The following is a 20,299-nucleotide window of genomic DNA, read 5'->3' as shown; positions in this document are numbered from 1 at the left end:
AATGTTATAGTTGTTATGCCTCCATCTAAATAGTTGTTATACCTCCATCTAAAATAATATTCAGTTAGTAATATATTTTATCTCCACAGTCACAAATTAGATTTCACAACCAATATAGACTGTATAAAGAACTGTGAGAGTTAATTTTTATTTTGTGCTTCTGTAGGTTTCTCTTCCTCTTTTTTCTCAAGGGGGATATTAAGTTTTTCTTATCATTGCCTGTAGAGATTATAAAATAAAGTTATTATGTCCCTCATAAGAAAGAGTGGTAATGGTGAGATACTATACTATATGATACATACATACTATTTACATGTAATCAATAAATGAATAAATCATGCATCAGTGACTATTTTGTAAATTAGAAGAATATGTCTCAGGATGAGCTTTTCACATGGCATGTCTTATGCTGAAAAACGTCTTGTAGAATCTGTTGTCAGGAAGTTCTAGAAAAATGTTTAATAATATTTAAAAATTGTGAATATTTTTAACAATTTTTTCAGATGATACTGACAGATATAGAAAGACTGTCCTGTGTTCAGCAGTAGCAGCCATTTTTCTCCTTCTTAGTAGCTGGTCCAGCACTGTGTTTTTGACTTTCAGCCTGGGAACAGCACTGATAACACCAATGTTTTTAGTTGGTGCTCAGTAATGCTTAGTCTGACCAAGGACTTTCTGAGTCTCATGCTCTGCCAGGGAGCAGAGGAAGCTGGGAGGAAGCAGAGACAGGACACCTGACCTAAACTAACCAAAGAAGTATTCCATATCGCAGCACGTCATGCCCAGGATGTAAACTGGGAGTTACCCGGAAGAGCTAGATCACTGCTTGGTCAGTCTGGGTATCAGTCAGGTAAGAGGCTGTATTCTCTTCCCTTGTTATTTCCCTTATCATTATTATTATTGTTGGTAGCAGCATTGATTTGTGTTGTACCTTAGTTACTGGACTGGGGGGGGGGGGGGGGGGGGGGGGGGGGGGGAGGGAGCGGGGGGAGGGAGCAAGGGGAGGGGAGTGAGAGAGAGACTGCATGGCTCTGATTTATGGCTGGGCTTAAACCGCGACAAAGACTCATTATGTAAATTGTTTCATTTAGAAGTTTAGAAATTTATGGCAATTTTTTTTAAAATTAGGTTGTTATTATAGTGCATATATCCACATTTGAATGTTTTTTTTTCCTGCTATCAATGGGTACTGCATCCTGCAAGAAGACAATACGAGCACCTCTTGCTGATCATTTTTGCTGGATGTGATTTCATACTTATTTTAAAAGTAGAAAATGAGAATCTTTTGTGCCAGAATATGAAATACTATTACATTTTTTTTCTCTTTCTTCACCTAACCTTTTTGCTCCCTGAATATGTTATTGTTTTTTATTTTTGTACTATAGAATTATTTACTATCACAGAAAAATTTTGCCTCCAAATATGAGCAGTCTCGTTCGCTTCAAAGGTAGCTCCCCTCTGTCTCTGTGGTAACCTCTAAGTCGTCATTTTTGAGAAAGAAAATAGTGAAATGTAGCATAGTGAAAGGTACTGCCTGTACTGTACTTTATCATGTGTTAATGACATTTACTCAAGTTCTCTCAGCTATTTCCTGTTGCTTAGCCATATCTTGATTATTGGAATATGTTTATCATAAAATTATTTAATTCCAGGTGAAATTATGTCATTCTTTTATTTCTCCACTTCCATCTGTTTTAAACCCATAGTCACTAAAAAGATACATACACTGTCATACAATGCTCATCGGTGATCCCATTGCTAATACCATTCTGCTCACAATAGATTAAGACGCATTGTTGAGCTGCATCTCAGGAAAGGTTAGTGACTGGATAAACTTAAGGAATATAGAATAAATACAGATATAACTAAGGAGAACAATGGGCAGCTTCCACAACTTTCTTGATATTTTTGTCATTTTCATGTGTGCTTAACTGAAAATTTTGCTTTGTGAATGAAAGTTTTCCTTTTTTTCTTTTAAGGAGGGTGAAAGATACATCATTTAGGGAAAATAAACTAGCAGTGAAGGATAAGAGTGTTTGGAAGCACGTGAAAATAATGCAGTTTGCCACTTCCACAGATGGTGGAACAAAAAAAAGCAGATTTCAAGTTTCGTTCTGCTTATCTGCAAATCTTATCTCCCCAATGTCCCTATTAACTTGAAGCTGGACTAAAATAGTGTAATCATCACAGAAATTTCAATCTTACTACCATACAGTTACAGTTACAAGAAGATAGTGAGATTTGTGAAATGGAAATCTACCAAGAAATCATTTGTCACAAATTCCACCTGCAGCTGACACCTTATCCATGCTTTGAGAATGTCTACTGACAATATCAGTTATTCCATTATATCGCTTTTTCTTCTCTGTGTGACTGCATATACTGTGCAATATTTAGAAATATATGAAACTATTTGAAGTTATTCTATGAAATGGAATTATTTTGGTGAAAAGTCAGCTGGTGGAAACAAGACACATAAGTAAGTAGAAGAGAAAATTACAAGAAATACGAATTCTCAACAAATTTCTGTGAAGTCATTGTCCCCCTCTTTCAGACTGAATTGATGAGGAACAAGAAGTGCACCAACATTTCCTTTTGGCCTCTACTACCTCAAGCCATGTTGACATGTCTAAATAAAACAAGGTGGAAGACAATACTCTAGCTTTGAGACCAAACTAGATATTTCTTATCATTGGATTTTCTCTTTTCATATATGGTGAGGCAGTTGCCTTAAGATGTATGATTATATCATTTTGTTTGTATTCTTTCCCCTTTTCAAAATGCCTGAAATAGAGTGAAGATGGAACCACATACTACTTTCCTATCAATAAATGGATGGTACCCCTTTTCAAAATGCCTGAAATAGAGTGAAGATGGAACCACATACTACTTTCCTATCAATAAATGGATGGTACATACTGAAATCCCTGGTGTGTGGCAAGTGAGCAAACATGGCTCAGAGCAAGTGATGTAGGAGTCTGGAAATTAACGGGTGAATTTGAATTGTATTGAGCAGACACATTTAATATAAATGGAAAGTTGCAGCTATATGTACAGTTTGTTGTATATGACATCTCACATAATGACTTGTGACATATGTTGAGATCTGAGCTTGTGAAAGTACCTTTTCTACTTCCTGACCTCATTTGGTCCTTACTGAGCTTGTGTTAGCTTTCTTGTTAAGCTAGTGCTAGCTTCATCTCTGAGAATAAAACTTCATTTTAAATAGAGGTCATAAGAAACAAAACAACCAGAAAGCTATTATGGATTTTTAACGATGCTTATGAGCCCTTCTGTGAAGCTGTACAGAGTTGATGATGCTTACGTATATCCTTATTTTCAACAATTCTGTACCCACAGAAAGAACTCTTATGTGTATGGATTTTTCTACAACAGGTTTATTCAACAAGGTCTGAGTCACTCAATTTAAAGCAAGCAACACATTTTTCTTTACTGGTCTGAATGAAAATGAATAGAGATATTATTTTAAAGAATATTAACAGAATCCGTCATTCTTGTTGGAAAATAAATTATAACTTATTTTTCTTTCACATGGTCATTTGATCTCAGTCATATATGCATTTTTTTTTTTAAGTTTATTTTTATCCTTTCATCTTTTTTTTTGTGGGGTTTCTAAAGAGAAACTAAAAATACAGAATGCACTAAAATACTTGACTTCAGTTACATAAAATTATTCTGCCAAAAGAAAGTGACTAAGGAAGCAGATAGGAATTCTTCAGTTTTATAAAATAATATCAAAAATTCTTCTCTAATCTGATTTTACCTAATCTAATTATTTTGAAAAATACCACTCTGAAGATCTCCCCATCACTGTGTTTATGTATCTTTCCTGGTAGTTTTCTACAGCATTAAAAATCTGTAAGGCTTCCAATAAACAAAATAGTTGATTTTGGTCTAAAGGAAAATTGTAATTCAGACACATATGATTCATATGCAAATGAGCAAAGGGTATGGAAAAAGGAAACTTCATTTTTAAAGGAAAGGAATAATGATTGCCCAAAAGAAGATACAAACAGATTGAAAGTTGCAATCTCTTCTGCAAATCTTTGATTCTGTCCTTATCTAAGTGGGAAGGATGAAGACATGGTATAGCTCCATAATCATTTATTGTTGCAAAATTTCAGTGGGATTTTGAATGCACCTCTTTTTTTCTACCTGTCAGATATGAGTCTGAATAAAGAACAGCATGAATCAGAAAGAAAAGTATTAAATGACAACAGAAATAGTTGATTGTGTGCATTAAGCTACATTATTTCAGGTAGTTTCTCCCTTTTCCCTTTTTTCTCTTTTCATAGAATTGTAGAAAGTTTTGGGTTTGAAAGGACCTTGAGATTGTCTAATTCCAACCCCCTTCCCACATCAGGGACACCTTCCACTCGACAAGGTTGCTCGGAGGGCTCCCTTTTCCCTAACTAAAAGTTAGTGCTTGCTTTGACCAGGAAGAAAAACAGTTGTGATATGACTGACAACACAATTTTCATTTGTGTGGCTATTGGTATACGTATTTCCCCTTATAGAAAATGTGTGTGCATTTTTCTTTAATGTATGTATAAAGACTACCAGTATGTAGATTTTTATTTTTTACACCTCACTTAAAGTCTCTAAGGTGTTTCAAACAATACCTTTCTTTTAACTGAACAATAATACAAACATTTTATAAAACGTGACACTCCCCCATGTCCCAGTAAAAATTATTTGATGTGGTCTTCTATTGTGTGAAGATGATGTGTAGAAGAAGATTTTCTTAATTTTTTCATCTATATTAGTTAATCCTTCTTCACCAATAAATAATAATTCAGAGCAACCTTTAGATTCTCTCACTGATGAAAGTAAAAAAAACGTGTTGCTTTGTGTATTAGTGTAATTCCTAGTATTATAATTGGAGCATCATACCAAATTTGTTTGCATATGTTAGCAGATACTATTTTTTACCAATGTCCGAGTATGTCTGTGGTTATGTGTTTGACACAGCTTGGGATTAATTTTTTTTTCCCCATTTCTTTATTTTGGTATCAGTTTTTAATCTTAAGATGTTTTCAGGATAATGGGATTTTTTTTCCTTGAATCTCTCTCCTGTACTAACCTTACAGATATTTTCCAGCCTAGGATTTTATTTTTCACTAACCTTAGAAAACAGGAAAACAGGTCTACCATTAGTAAAATATCTTGACATTCTGTAATGCATGTGTCCTGTGTTCAGCAGTAGCAGTCATTTTTCTCCTTCTTAGTAGCTGGTCCAGCACTGTGTTTTTGACTTTCAGCCTGGGAACAGCGCTGATAACACCAATGTTTTTAGTTACTGCTCAGAGGTTTAGTCTGACCAAGGACTTTCTGATTCTCATGATCTGCCAGGGAGCAGAGGAAGCTGGGAGGAAGCAGAGACAGGACACCTGACCTAAAGTAACCAAAGAGGTATTACCTACCACAGCACGTCATGCCCAGTATATAAACTGGGGGGAGTTACCCAGAAGGACTAGTTCACTGCTCGATCGGGCTAGGTATTGGCAGGTGGCATTGTATTCTCTTCCCTTGTTATTTCCCTTATCATTATTATTATTATTGTTGGTAGCAGCAGTGATTTGTGGTATACCTTAGTTACTGGGCTGTTCTTACCTCAGCTCGTGGGAGTTACATTCTTTTGATTTTCCTCAATGTCCTTCCAGGAGCTGGTGAGGGGGGAGTAAGGGGCTGCATGTGTTTGAGTTACTGACTGCACGACAGCATGCCATGTGATACTGTTATTATGAAAGGATAAGCGTTATGGTCTACTAGACATTCAGATAAGCTGTTAGAGAGCGCAGCAATACGCTTGCTGGTATTTTTGCTTCTTAACTACTGATCTTGTGAAATTTTCCAATTCCATCATAGCTACAACTGTAATACGTATCTATATAATGACTTCTGGTGTTCTTTCTTTGATCATTTAGATCTCACTATTTTTTTCTAGAGAAAACCTCCTAAAAGTACGTTTGATACTCTAGAATGCAGGTTACTACATGCAAGTTGTAAAAGCATTATAAAATGAAAAATGAAATAAAAAATACCGCAAACCTGAACAGCAGGTCAGTTAAATTCATGCTGAAACGTATACCAATGGCACTCTCAAATATGGTGATGAGATCAAAAGCTGATACAGACAAATTTCCATTATTGCTAATACGAAAAGATCATTCTTTACATTTTGCATTTCTAAATGTCGCTGTCTTATTATATGTACATTTTTTATTTAACTTTTTTTTTTTTTTGTAAAGCTACCATAGTTTTTTTTTCTGTGAGTGTGATCTAACTTTCAGTTTGGATCTAACTTTGAAATAGATTCTGCTTTGACTACAGAATTAGGCCAAATTACCTCCAGAGACTTTTTTCACCCTATATTATTTTGTAATTCTATTTAACTTAGTGATATGTCATTCTTCTTCTTCTTCCTTGTCCTCCACTTCCTCTTTCTCCTCCTTGTCTTTTTCTTATCTCTCCTTCTTCTCATCATGTTCTTCGTATAATCTCACAGACTCTAAATAAGGTAAAAGTGCAACTTGATCTATTTTTTTCCAAAGAAATTGAAACCTTGGAAACAATACATACATGGTATTTGTCCTTAAAAAAGACCAAAATGGGTCATAACTTTATAGTATGTTATATTTGAAAGAAAATATAAGTTTGCTTATGCTTTTAGAATTTGGGAGCATAAACTGAAAGCTTTCTACCTTCTCTCCACTGAATGGAGAGGATGTTTAATTTTCTTTTTCATTTCCATTACGGCTCTGAGAGTAGGATTGATGTATGTGTCTTGGTTTCTCATAGAATAAATATAAATTTATGGACAATTAAATAAAATTACTAAAGTGGTTTCACTTTGTCTGTATTGTCCAAACATTATTAACGATTGACTTTTATATTGACTGTAGTAATCATGCAGCAATGAATTATTTGCTGCTTTTAAATAGCTGTACTTCATACTTGCATAGTATAAACATTTATCAAACAATAATGTAGTAGCTTTCCTTCTTCCTCTATTTACTGTACAAACTCATGCTTAGGGGATATCAGCTCTTTTTCTGGAAATATATTCTTCTTCATCTAATTTCTCTCTTAGTGAGTAAGAACATTTTTACGCAGTCCCAGTTAAATATAAGCAATGCTCATTTGAAAGGTTATGGGGACAAATACCAAAGCAGGTTGTGGTGGTGGTTTATCTTGGGGGGGAGGAATACGCAAGCAGCACCACCCATGAAGAAGCTGGCTTCAGTGCTTTCTAGATAAACCTATTCTTGAGCCTAGAGCAATTTTAGGGTATAAACAGCAGCTAGTGGCTAAAAATCGGGCTTTGTGTGATGGAATGGTCAGTAGGCAAAGTCAGATTTCTCTGAATTGCTTTGTGTGAACAATATTGAGGGATTTAAATCAGCTTGTCTAATGTTTAGATGGGGACAGCTTGCTCTGACTGGGGTTGTAATTCCAGGCAAAATGATGATTTTGCTTCATTTGAAATGTATTTGACTGCATTTGCTCTATTTGAACTATGAATTATAATAGAGTAACATCAAAATATATGTAAAGATCCTGAAGGAATTATGTGTGGAAAATGAACTGAAGACCTTTGGGTCATAAAGCGTAATGTTTTTCTGATTAAACCACCACATAGGTCAGGGTAGCTATTGCCATCATATACAGAGGCTATCTGCTAGTGGGAGATTACAAAGCTACGTATTGTTTTGTGGAGCACACAGTTGACCTTAAGCATATGGTCTTCTGCTAGCATTCAAGGAAGCTCTGATTGATGGATAATTAGAAACTTTGTGATGAAGTCTCTGCTCTTTAGGCAAAATAATCATAAAAGTGGTGAATTAACTGCAGCAGCAGAACATCTGGGTAAAGGAAATATTTAATCTTCTGAAACAGTCTATTCTGCATTAAAGTGTTAACAGTGAAGTAATACACTATCTGATAAAGAAAACGGTAATGCTACAATATGTCATTCACGGACAAGTAGAAATGTGCATCTCCTTTGAAAAACAATAATTCTGCTCTTATTGAGGTGATAATGTCTGGAAAAAGTTGGTATCAGCATTGCCAGGTAGACAGAGGTATTCTAAGTTTGTTTGTGATGCATGGTTTGTGAAATATTTGTTGTTGATGGGACTGACTTCAGAGTCTTAAATCTTAGGCATATATATTTCTTTCTCCTTCTCTTTAAAGAAAAGGAAACTAAGAATAAAACCATCATTGCTTAATGTGAATGACTGCTTCTGTTAAGCTACGACACTGCTCTTCCTATCAATGTTGTAATCTTGCTCTGATGCATTCTATGCACCGCTTATAACTGAGCTTACTGATGTTTTCTAGTGAAAACTATTGTTTTCAGTGTAACTGTCATAAGAAAGAACAAAATGTTGCCACAGTGTCTCCTAATAAGAATTATCTCCTCTTTGCTGAAGAAGAGAAATTTGGAATTTGTCAAACATTTGCCTTTCTGCAGATGTATGGCTTGCAGTTTCAGCTTGAATTTGCTTCTTAAACAGCTGAAATCTTATGCAGATGAAATTCTGAATATACCATTTGCAATTAGCTGGCCTCCATCACGTCTCTGGTTGCAGTGTATACTACCTTTTCAGCTGAGCCTAGTGTAAATGAAGCATTTGTCTGCACATATGGTTACACCTGGGCTTGTATATGAGGTACTTGGGTGTCATTGCCAACATTACTCCCCCATATTGCTTAAATGCAAAAAGGAGTGAAAAATCACTTGCCTTGGAAAGCATGGTTAGAAAAAGTGAAATCTTAAGAGATGGGTGACGGGAGTGGATACTGTAAGAGAAATCTTCATGGAACAATCTAGAAGTGAACAGAGAATGATGAGGGAGAAATCTGTCCTTGCCGCTTTTAATAAACATTTCCTCACCCACTAAGGGATAGTTAACTGCTGAACAATTGAGAGAACAGTAAAAGTGAGTTTGATGCTATGCTAATAAATGCAAAAGAAAAGACCATAAGAAAGCTGGCAAGTGTTTATTGGACATTGAATAAATAAGCTCTAGCCTACTTTTTAAATAGCTGCTTATTAAGTGAATTTTGCACATTTATGACTTAAGCAAATTGGGATTCCTGCTGGCAGGGAGCGGAGAACTAGTGCATTTAATTATGTAGTTTGAGGAATAGGTCTTGTCTCCATACTGGCATATTTTAAGTGCTGGATATGAAATGTTGCCTCAGCTCCTCTGGAGAAAAAGTAAAAAGCTTGAAACTCAGAAAAATATAGACAGGAATTATAGACTTCACAGTAAAAGGTGGTTTTTTTAATTTTTATAGACTGATTGTTTAGGAAACCTCACTTTTGTGCCACTTCTGCTCCTGTCATGTTTAGACAGCTTAACAAAAATGGTCTTCATATAACAGCCAAAATAAGCATTGATATTTCTCTGTAAAAATGTTTTATATTGATTCCTGGTAGGATGCAATTTTCTCCTTAGAGTTCATTAAATACTCACTGATTTCAGAGATTCCTAGTATGATCCATCTTACAATGCAATTTCCTGAGTGTCTGCATGGGTAATCTGAGAAAAAAGTGGCATATTTAAACCAGAGTTTAAAATTTAAACATTCAGCTCCCTGACTGAAATGTTGCATGACTCTGCAAAAAAAATGTAGCCAGGAAGATACTGGTGCTCTTTAAGACAGCCTCCCTGGCCTCAAATGCAGAAATCGAGACCTCAGAAGTCGGGGGAAAGACTGAAGCAAGGAAGGTGTACCTTTGGAGGAAGAGAATCAGGCAGGGAGCATGTAGGAAAACTGGATACACACAAATTCATGGGACCTGCTGGGATGCACCCAGAAGTGCTGAGGGAGCTGGGTGATGTCACCATGAGGCCACTCTTGATTATCGTTGATAAATCACGGTGACAGTGAGAAGAGCCTGAAGGCTGTAGGAAACCAAAGACCACTTCTATTTACATGAAGAGCCAGAAGGAGGACCTAGGGAACTACAGACTGGTCAGCCTCACCTGATTCACTGGGAAGGTGATGGAGCAGTTAATCCTGGAAACTATTTCCAGGCACATGAATGTCAAGGTCATCAGTGGTAGTCAGCATGGATTCATTCACCAGTGGGAAGTCAGGCTTGACCAATTTGATATACTTCTCTGACAAAGTGGCTGGTTTGGTAGAATAGGGGAGAACAGTGGATATTGTCTACCAGTTCACAGTATTATTTCCATTACTTCATGTCTCTACTGCTTAAAAGTTATTAGGTGAAAGCAAGCTGAAATCTAGCCATTCTTAAAAATCCACTCAACTACCCAAAATCAATAACAGAAAATTACAGAATCATAGAATCATAGAATGGTTTGGGTTGGAAGGGACATGGGCAGGGACACAGGCAGGGACACCTTCCACTAGACCAGGTTGCTCAAAGCCCTGTCCAACCTGGCCTTGAATGCTTTCAGCAATGGGGCAGCCACAATTTCTCCAGGCAACATGTTCCAACATCTCATCATTTTAAAGTAAATTATTAAGTTAAGCCATTAAGAACTATGGTCTATGAAGATTTAGAAATATGCAATGAATCAAGCACACATAACTGGGTATCTAGGAAGCAATTAGTCAGCAAGTCACTGTCAATGAATTGCTCATGGAGGCAGATGCTGCCAGCCGTCTGGTCCACTCTTCTCATAAGCCCTATGGATTCTGAGTATTATGTATTCTCGAAAGCTGGTATCAAGTGCAGCCTTTGTAAGTACCTATCTTGCATCCTACTCTGTTGCTGCACCACAGGTGCTCAAGGCCTGAGTAAGAATTTCTGGTGAACGGCTTTGAGTGAGAAGCAATTGGCAGTATTGCTAAACCATGCAGCTGGCACCAGGCAGAACCCATCACATTTATAAAGACCTGTACTTGGCAGGAGCAGGTGCTGAGCTGGCAGGGACTCTGTCGAATTTAATTTAGTGGATGAACTGGCTCGGAAAACATTCAGCATAGGTGCTTGTTCCTGATTAATGTTAAGTAGCTGAGTAAACTCAATAAAAGATCCCCACAAGTGTTAAATAGCTACTGAAAAATACCAAGTTTTTGAAATATCCAAGTGCAAGACAAATATTTTCACTCATGCCAACATGTCTAATCTCTACATAATGTCAAAGCATCATTCTTTCTGCATTGCTCAAAAGACTGAAAATTTCTTAAATGCCTTTCCATATATTCCAAAGAAGTCAGGATTAAAAAAGTGTTTATTGGGAAAAAATAAAAGAAGATAAAATAATCATAGCTGTACTTATAAAGCCACACCAGCAAGCTTCAAATATCCTGTCAGTTAGCCTTGTATAGTTTAAAAGTATCTCCATGTAAGTTGATATGAATTTATTGTATAAATAACTTAAATATTTAGGTTTATTCTATGGTAGCATGGAATCAAAGACTTCTTCCAGTTTACTACTTTTCAGATATTTTCTCTTACTGAAAAAATCTGCTCAGAAGTGGTCTATAAGTTAATTTTCTTTAAAAGTTGTCTAATTTTTTAATCTTTCCAGTTTAAATGTGACACTTTATCATGAGGTGCTTGAGAAACAAGTTCTTCTATCATGCTGGCATTCCCTGGAACAGAACAACTTAAAATTAGACTGCTTGAAGTCTAGCTTTTTTGGTTTTTTGTAAAAGTAGATCCTCAGTATGTTGACCACAACATCAATCTAATTTTTACCAGCAGCACAACATGTTTGGTCCTATAATCTATTACACATCCATTAACAATTAAGACAGTCCCAGTCAACTATAATTGTGACAATTATTTCTGTTGTATTCTTAATATTCATACTCCTGATGATTGCTAATAAATGGCAGTTGAAATTTTAGGTCAAGTTACCAGTTTTCCTATGCATATGGAATGATTATACCATTTGTATTAAGAAAAGAACCTAAAGTTTGGAATAACTTTTAGTTTACCTGCAGCATTAACATGTAAAACATAGCTCTAAGACATGAAAAAAAATTAATATCAAATTTACTTTGCATGTCCATTTTGCGTCATGTTTAGGTTTTTTTTCACTATTACTTAAGACACTGAATTGAGCTAAAACCTAGGTCTAAGGCATTAAAAAATTTAAAACCTTAAATTTACTTTGCATGTCCGTATAATTTCATGTTTAGGGATTTTTTTCACTGTTATGTAAGGCGCTGAACTGCGGCAGACTCTTGCTTTGTCAAGAGTTTCACTGGATAACTATTTAGAATTGCATTCTAAGTAATGACAGAGCTCTTTTTGGAATCCAAAATGTTGGTTTGTGCGTTTTGTCTTGTTTCCTCTCTTTTGTTTTTTGTTTTAATTTGCTTTGGAAGAAGCACTTGAGACATGTAAGATTGGCTACTTGGAAAAATCTTGCATTTGACCTTCCGTAGAAGAATTAATCTGTGTCATTATGAGAAATAAATATGAACATGTTTTGCATTAATTCCTTACTAGAATATTTTTGGTCAGTGATGGGTAACTACAATGGCTGTTTTCCATAAGTAACTCTTACAGGCTCAGAGTTACTAGATGTTAAAGTTCCTTCCAAAATCCTTCCATTGGACCTTGCCTCAGTTTTAAATGCAATATCAATCAGTTAAGTTTGGCATTTCATGAAAACAAGATTGTGCTGGACTAGCACAGGGAGGAAGCTGTCATTGGTGGAAGATATTGGTGAGGTTGGTTTAGAATGTTAGAGAACACACATGATCAAGAGGATTTTAAAATTCACTGTAAAAAAACTAGGTGTATATTTCTGCCTTCACACAAAACATTTACAAGTCCAGAGGAGATACATGAGGATGATCAGGGGACTGGAGCACCTCCTGTATGAAAACAGGCTGAGAGAGCTGGGCTGTTCATCCTGGAGAAGAGAAGGCTCCAGGGAGATCTTATAGCAGTTTCCAGTATCTGAAGGGGATCTACAAAACAGACGGGGGCAAGCTTTTCAGCATGGCCTATTGTAATAGGGCAAGGGGAATAGTTTTAAACTAAGAGCAGGTGGATTTTGGGGGTTGGACTTGATGACCTCTGAAGGCCCCTTCCAACCCAAACTATTCTGTGATTCTATGATTTAGACTCAATCTGAGGAAGAAATTTTTTACAATGAATGAAACACTGGAACAGGTTGCCCAGAGACGTGGTAGATGCACCACCTCTGGAGACATCCAGGGTTGGGTTGGATGAGGCTCTGAGCAGCCTGAGCTACTTGAAGGCGTCCCTGTTCATAGTGGGGGGACAGGAAGGAGTGGATTAGATGACTTTTAAAGGTTTCTTCCAACCTGAACAAATCTATGATTCCGTAATGTATATAGCATTTCAAGTTTAAAACGGTATTAATTTTACAGTGCAACTAAGATGCAAAAAAAACATAGAAATATTAATGCAGTAGCTGTAAAATCTTAAACTTTGCTCTCCTGAGTCTTGATCCAAACATTTCATCAGATAATTACTTAGATTAACTTTTGAGGCAATTGCGTTAGCCAGATGTAATTGTTGATAGCTTATTCTAACCACGAATTTCTTGCAACAGGCCTTGAGAATGAAGGGCATTTAGTAATGTGGGTTCTTATTATAAATATATAAAAGCAAAGCCATCTAAGGATGCATTCTGATGGACCAGTAGGTATAATTTATCTTCATGTGTCTGAATCTGCTATACAGACATAAAGTAGCCAAACTGACAAAGAGATCAATTACAGTGATGATATTATAGCAGTCTTTATTGCTAAATCTACTTAGAAAAAAAGGAAGATTGATCTCTGGTCTCATATTCAGCCAATGTCTTGTTTTGTTCCTTATTGCTACTATATCACTCTATAGTTTTGTAGCTTCTGTTGTTATTTACTTTTCTCAAGAATTCTACTTTCACAACATGCTGTACAAAAATTGTAGCTTGTTAGCAGCAAGTTACACATGAATAACATCAGGAGATTATTTTAAAAAACCTGAAAAACTGAAGATCTTGCCTCTACTAGGTAAGCATTTACAAGCTTTCTGTTTGAAAGATTTTTTATCTTACGGTTCCTTCCTTATCACACAGCTTGAGAGTCTTCCCTGAGGAAACTGACTTCAAGTAAATTGTCAATATGCTGCAGATATTCTTATACATGAATACACATGCTCCACAGAGACTTGTTTTATAGAGATTAAATTCTTTAAAATGTGGTCTAAAATGTCAGAGGGATAAATAATCACATAAAGCAACATCTTGCCTTGAGATGATGGAGTTTTTGGTCATATTTTGGGGTTTGTTTATTAAACTTTTTATATCATTCTAAAATATTCTTACACTGTTATATGAACAGTTTGTGACAGCAAAGAATGCTAGCTTAAAAAAAATATTAGAGACTACTGTAAGAACCTAAGAGACCAAAGTCTGTGATACTTGGTAATTAATTTATTACTGCTACATTTTATTAACGCCTGTATGTGTTTGATGTTAAGCTGTATTGAAAATAATTCTCTTGTTTGCATTAAATCTCGACTATAAGAAATCCAGTCAATACTGTGAGGTAATGGAAAGGAGTGATAACTGATCAAAGCTCTTTTTGGTTTTCAACTTGCTAGCATCTACAAAATCTTTCATGTCTACTACTTCCATAGACTGTTTACATCTTCTTAAAGGGAAGATGTTAGAGTAGGTGTAAGACAAAAAGAGGCATCCTTTCTCCAGTGCCTTCTTCTCCTTTTGAACCTCAGAAGTTAAAAGGAGAAACTCTCACAGCTCTCTGTAATGGAAAAGTTTTATAGAACCATGGAACAGCATCCTTTCTTTTCCACTGCTTAGGAGCACAGTGAGGAAGTCAGCTGGAAAGGCAAAGCTTTAGATATCTGTCTAGGGGTTTCCAGAGGAGCCTGGACTGTCAGTGGGAAGAGTTCAGAATGACAAACTATTCACTATGGTCCTGATTTGCAAGTCATGTTTTATCTGCAAGAAGCATAGCAGTAGGGGCCTGTGGATATGTCTTTCTCAGCTCTGTTAAACTGCAAGAGCTGGCTTTCAAGTCTTTCCACAGACTATGACACGTAGTTATACTCAGGTGTGAGCTATTGCTGGAGATAGTCTGTTTTGTTTCTTATAGGTTTTTCAGCTCTTTCTGACTATGTGTCTGCCTTGTTATTTTCAGGGGCAGAAATGTCATAAATTAATCTCTATCCTTTTCCAAATCATTTCAAACTGCTAAGCAGCTTTTGGACAGACATCACACCTGCACACAGATGTACATAGTTGCATTAAAAAAAAAAAAAAAAAAAGTTAAAAGTTATTTTTGGTCAAACAAACAAAAGAAATCTCATGAACTTAATTAATGGCAACCTCTAGCAACATGTGTTGAATTCTCAGATTGTATTCATGGATTCATGTGGTCAAAGTTTCATTGAAAGTTTAAATGAAAGTATATTTTTAGCTTTAGTTTTTAAAGGTACTTTTTTTCTTCCTTTTAAGCAGTTCCCAGTGACAGTATCCCTCAACAAATACTCTGACAAAATGTAGTTAACTAGAAAATTCCCATCTCAGGGATTTATTTCTTCAGATTTTCCAAAAATAAAAGCAGTTGAAGAGAGTCTCCAAAAAATAAATAGTTAACCAGTTAATTTGCTTGGGAAAATTCTTAAGAAACTTTATTTGAATTTCTTTCTTGAGCAACACATCTACTAAGACCATAGCTGTTTTATCAGGTATGACAAGTAAAGGACTATTTGAAGCTGTCCCTAACCAGCAACTTAGAAGAAGAGAAACCCCTCCAAAATGATTTCTCACACAATTTTCTTCCTGCCATACAGTAATTTACCAAATCTTCCAAGATAAGGTCTTACCAAAACGCTGAAGCAAGATCTTAAAAAAAGTAGAGAATATCTTAGTATCTTAGACAAGAGATATTTGATCAGTAGATATGCAGCATATCAAAGACAAAGATTAGAATAAAAAGTAGCAGTTAAAAAGTTGGTTTGGTTTATTTAGTTATTTTTTTCTTGCTGTAAGGACTATTTTCAGTGGAAAGGTGAAGATCCAAGAACCTGTAATGTAAGGAATTTATTCTTTTTTAAATTAAATTAAGAAACAAGGTGAAAAAGTAAAAGAATATCAGGATGTCCTAGGAGGAGCATGTCAGGGGGATGTCAGGAGGAACCATCATCATTATAAGCATCAGTAACTCTGGCATACATGCCTTCAGTGAACATTTGATCTATGAAAGAAGACTTGAAACTAGTATTTTGTATGCCACTGCTAGGGGATAAGAAGTTTCGACTGGAACCAGACCAACCTGGACTCTCACAAACCAATTCCCTAGCTGTTTATGCTTTATACACGAGACAAAATAGACTCAATCTTTTCAGTTTAACAAATATAAATCTGCTAAGTACTTACAAAGCAGAGCAAGTTGTAATTAACATTATTTACAAAAATCAGGCTTGTTCCAACTCATGGATTTGTTTTGAGCTGTGTTATTGACATTATTTTTTGCATAGCTGTACTTGGAATTTCCTAATTAACTCCCGTTTTTAAAATGCAATCACTTATGCTAAAAGAGAAAATCCTTGTTTTTATAAAAACCTTCTGTCAGTAGAGGTGATTTCCTGAATATAATATATAAAGTAATTTTATTGCCTTTAATAACTGCTCTTGCTGGTCTTCCATGGTCCCATGGGAAATAATTGCATTGACACATGAAATGGAAAGAAAGTATCCTAGTTGAAAAAGAATAATGGCAAGACATGCTAACTTTGGGATGGAGTTCACAAATAGCAAACAGGGCACTAACATAAGAAGCCTGGTTTAATTTTCAGTTTGGGCACATTTTTCTCATCTTTTTTCACTGCTCACTTGTGTAAACTTCAAGTTCCTGGGATGATGTAATGCTTATTACTTAGATGAATGTCTACAAAATTTTTAGCGAGAATCTTTGAATACTAGCACAGTTGAATGCCTCATTTTCTCACTTTATGTTAATAAATAATACGAAAAGTCTTAAGAAACATCTTCTGTAACTAAATATTCTCTATTTTTGAAAATAACTAATTATTTTCCTTATTTTGATTCATTATGTTCCTCACCTGGTCCTTCTTCATATATTCTACAAATATATGTATACACTCTATAACTGTAGAGTGTGTAACTTTTAAGATATCCTTTGTGTGGAAAATATGCTGATTTTCTGATAGATTTTGTCAGTAGGAAAACCATGACAAAGAACCTGTCATCTTCATAGACTGAACCTAAAGTACAGCTACTACATGAAAACAAGATGCGAATGTATAACAATTATATGAGCTGAAAAACAATCACAGTGTCAGTAGTAGAATTACTATTCAAGAACAGACTTCTCATAGTACCTCAATACCATCTCCAGGTTTTGGACCCTGATATAAGCACGACATCAATAAACTGGAGTGAGATTAGCAGACAGCCCCCAGGATGGTGCAAGGCTGGAGCACTTGCCCAGTAGGCAGAGGTTGAGGGCTAGTTCATCCGGGATTAAGGATGGCATCGGAAGCATTTAACAGCAGCTCCCAGTGACTGAAAGGATGTTATTGACGAGATGTTGCTAGCGTCTTCACAGCTGAGCCTAGGAGGAGGAAGGGGGGCAATGGGCATAAACTGAGACAAGAGATGTTTAGGCCAGAAATAGGGAAAAGCCTTTCCTCCCTGAGGACAGCACAGCAGTGGGACAGGCTGCCCAGAGGGGCTGTTCTTCACTGGAGTAAAAAACCTCCTTCATTGGAGGCTTTCAAGACCCAGCTGGACAATGCCCTGAGCAACTGCCGATGTGACCTCAGAAGTGTTCCTGCTGTAAACAGAAGGTTGGACTGGAGACCTCCTGAGCTCCCTTCTCACCTGAGTTACTGTTCAGCTCTAAACCATATTCCACATATTCTCCATGTCACTTACCGTCTAGCAGATAATGTTAAACTCTGACATCTATTGTCCATCTCAAATTGTTCAATTTACAGAACAGAGTCAAAATGTAGTCTGTTCAACATGAATTACTTAGCAATGGTCTAGAAAATAATCATAGCTAAACAACATTAAAACCTGCAAATATTAAGATATTTTCAGATAGCCATGAGACACTGGACAACAGTCCTTAATTTCTTTATTGTAATTTGAGAAGCGCATTGCAATTTATTCAGATTTTTTTTTTTTTAAATGCAGGAGATGATGTTTCAATTTCTTTATAAAGGCAACTGATACTAAGAATGAGTTCTGTCTTTATAATTTCGTAGAAGGTACTATAATGAAGGCAAACGCACATTTCATTGTTGAGCAGTTTTGACTTGTCGGAGAAATAAAACTGGATGGAGGGATGGGACTATTCTGGACATACATTTTTTACAGTTGTTTGCAACATATCCCTTAGATATTGTCCACACAATATTCTGGTGCTACAATATTTCTGTATTGACACAGGAATGTTTATAAAACCCCAGAAAAACACAGACACGTCTTGGTTTTCCCATACTCTGTGACATGTACAACTACATGTAGGTATTTCCTGACAGAAACAATAAGGTTAATTAATGGAGTATTTAATTTTTTGTGCTGCCATCCTTGTTCCCATCTGAGTTAACTGCTGCCAATGATTTCCAAAATGAATATGGAGGACTGTCCTCTGTCTTCTTCCTTTTTGCAAAAATGGTGCCTGTGTTATGACTTACCTCTGTCATGCCTGAGTTTCAGCTCAGTCTCCCTTTTACACTACCGTATTTATCACCATACTCATTCTAGCTGTTCTCTTGTTTCTGAGTTGGTCAACATCATTTTTTAGAGCAACACTAAAACTGGGCGAGGTGCTTGAAATGAGTGTATGAAGGTCTTCCAAGAACAAGAGTTACCTATAACTTTTATGTGCAATACTTCTATATGTACATACATGCTAAATATGTGTGTGTATATATAGAATCATGTAATTGTAGAATAGCTAGGGTTGGAATATATTATATATGTTTTTAAATATACACATATAAATATATGTCTTTATATTTATATAGGTAGGTATCTCCAAGCATATATAGCTGTGTTTCAGAATTTCTGTATGGTTTTATGCAAGCACTGCAGCCTTTCCATGCCTCCCTATAGAGTACTTTCAAGTATTGGGGATTAAATCAAATTACCACAAGAGCTGTAGGAACTTCTAAACTTTCCAGGCCATCATAAAAAAGGATCCACCTGCAACTCTCTCCAAAACACTAAAGGGTTAAGAGGTGCCTCAAAGTCTGGTAAATTACACATTACCCCTGCACTTCCTGGGTATCTGTCAGCTCTGGCTTAAGTGTATTAACACAAAGAAATGAGCATTATCAAATAGAAAATTTGGAATCAGTCTCAGCCTCAGGAAGAAATACTGTGTTTAGAGCATAATTGCCTTTTTCTTATTGTTGTTCATGTAGATACATGAACTTTTATATTTATGCAATTATATATATTTCTAAAAACAAAATATGAGTTTAGAATGAATATGTGATACCTTTTCGAATTTTACATTTAGGAATTTTGTCAGTATTGATTATGATCAAATAAATGTGATCCATTTTGAAAATTACAATAGTGTCCAGAGAAATAGTTTTCTATACTATTGTATATTAAATTTGACTGTTTCATTTTTAATTACTCTATGGATTGTCTTCCAGTACTTTCTGTTACTTAGTGTGTGAGCTGAATATTCATAGGTTGGTTGTTTTTTTCTACTGATTTCACATTGATGGACCATGACTTTTATTTTTAACAAAAGTCTGAACAGTTTACTGGATTAATTTTTCCAGAGGAAAAGAGAAGATGAAGGATTTTAGAAGATGATTTAATTTTTATTCAGGACAGGAGGATCTTCTAAAATCCTCATTGATTCTAAAAGCCTCATCTAAATCTTTGACAGTGCCTCTTCTTGACAACAGGGGACTTTCCATGGTCTTTGGAGGAGAAATAGGCTATTTTAAAAAGCATCATCTGGATGAAGAATTTTAAACTTGTTTGAAATGTCAGGAGAAAAAAAGAACCCACCCACCCCCCCCCCAACAAAAAAACACAAACAGCTATTTCCACATAGTGTTTGTAGACCAAATGTTAAAGTGTAAACAGATTTCTTTCAGGATTTGCTTTTTCAGGACAGGTATTCGTCTGTGGCCTTTTGAAGAAATCCTACCTCTGCAGGATATTAATTACAGTCCCAAACATAGGGAAAAGATGCTTTGTAGGTATTGCTTTTCCTGAGTTTACATTTTTATATCATGAATATCACAAATGTCACAATGAAAGTTGGTTTGTATAAGGCCATATCACTATCTGTT

This window comes from Pezoporus occidentalis, unplaced genomic scaffold, assembly GCF_034315485.1.
Source record: "Pezoporus occidentalis ecotype Australia unplaced genomic scaffold, CSIRO_AGI_Poc_V1 ctg4, whole genome shotgun sequence".
NCBI classification, from domain to species: Eukaryota; Metazoa; Chordata; class Aves; order Psittaciformes; family Psittacidae; genus Pezoporus; species Pezoporus occidentalis.
This window is presented reverse-complemented; position numbering follows the sequence as displayed.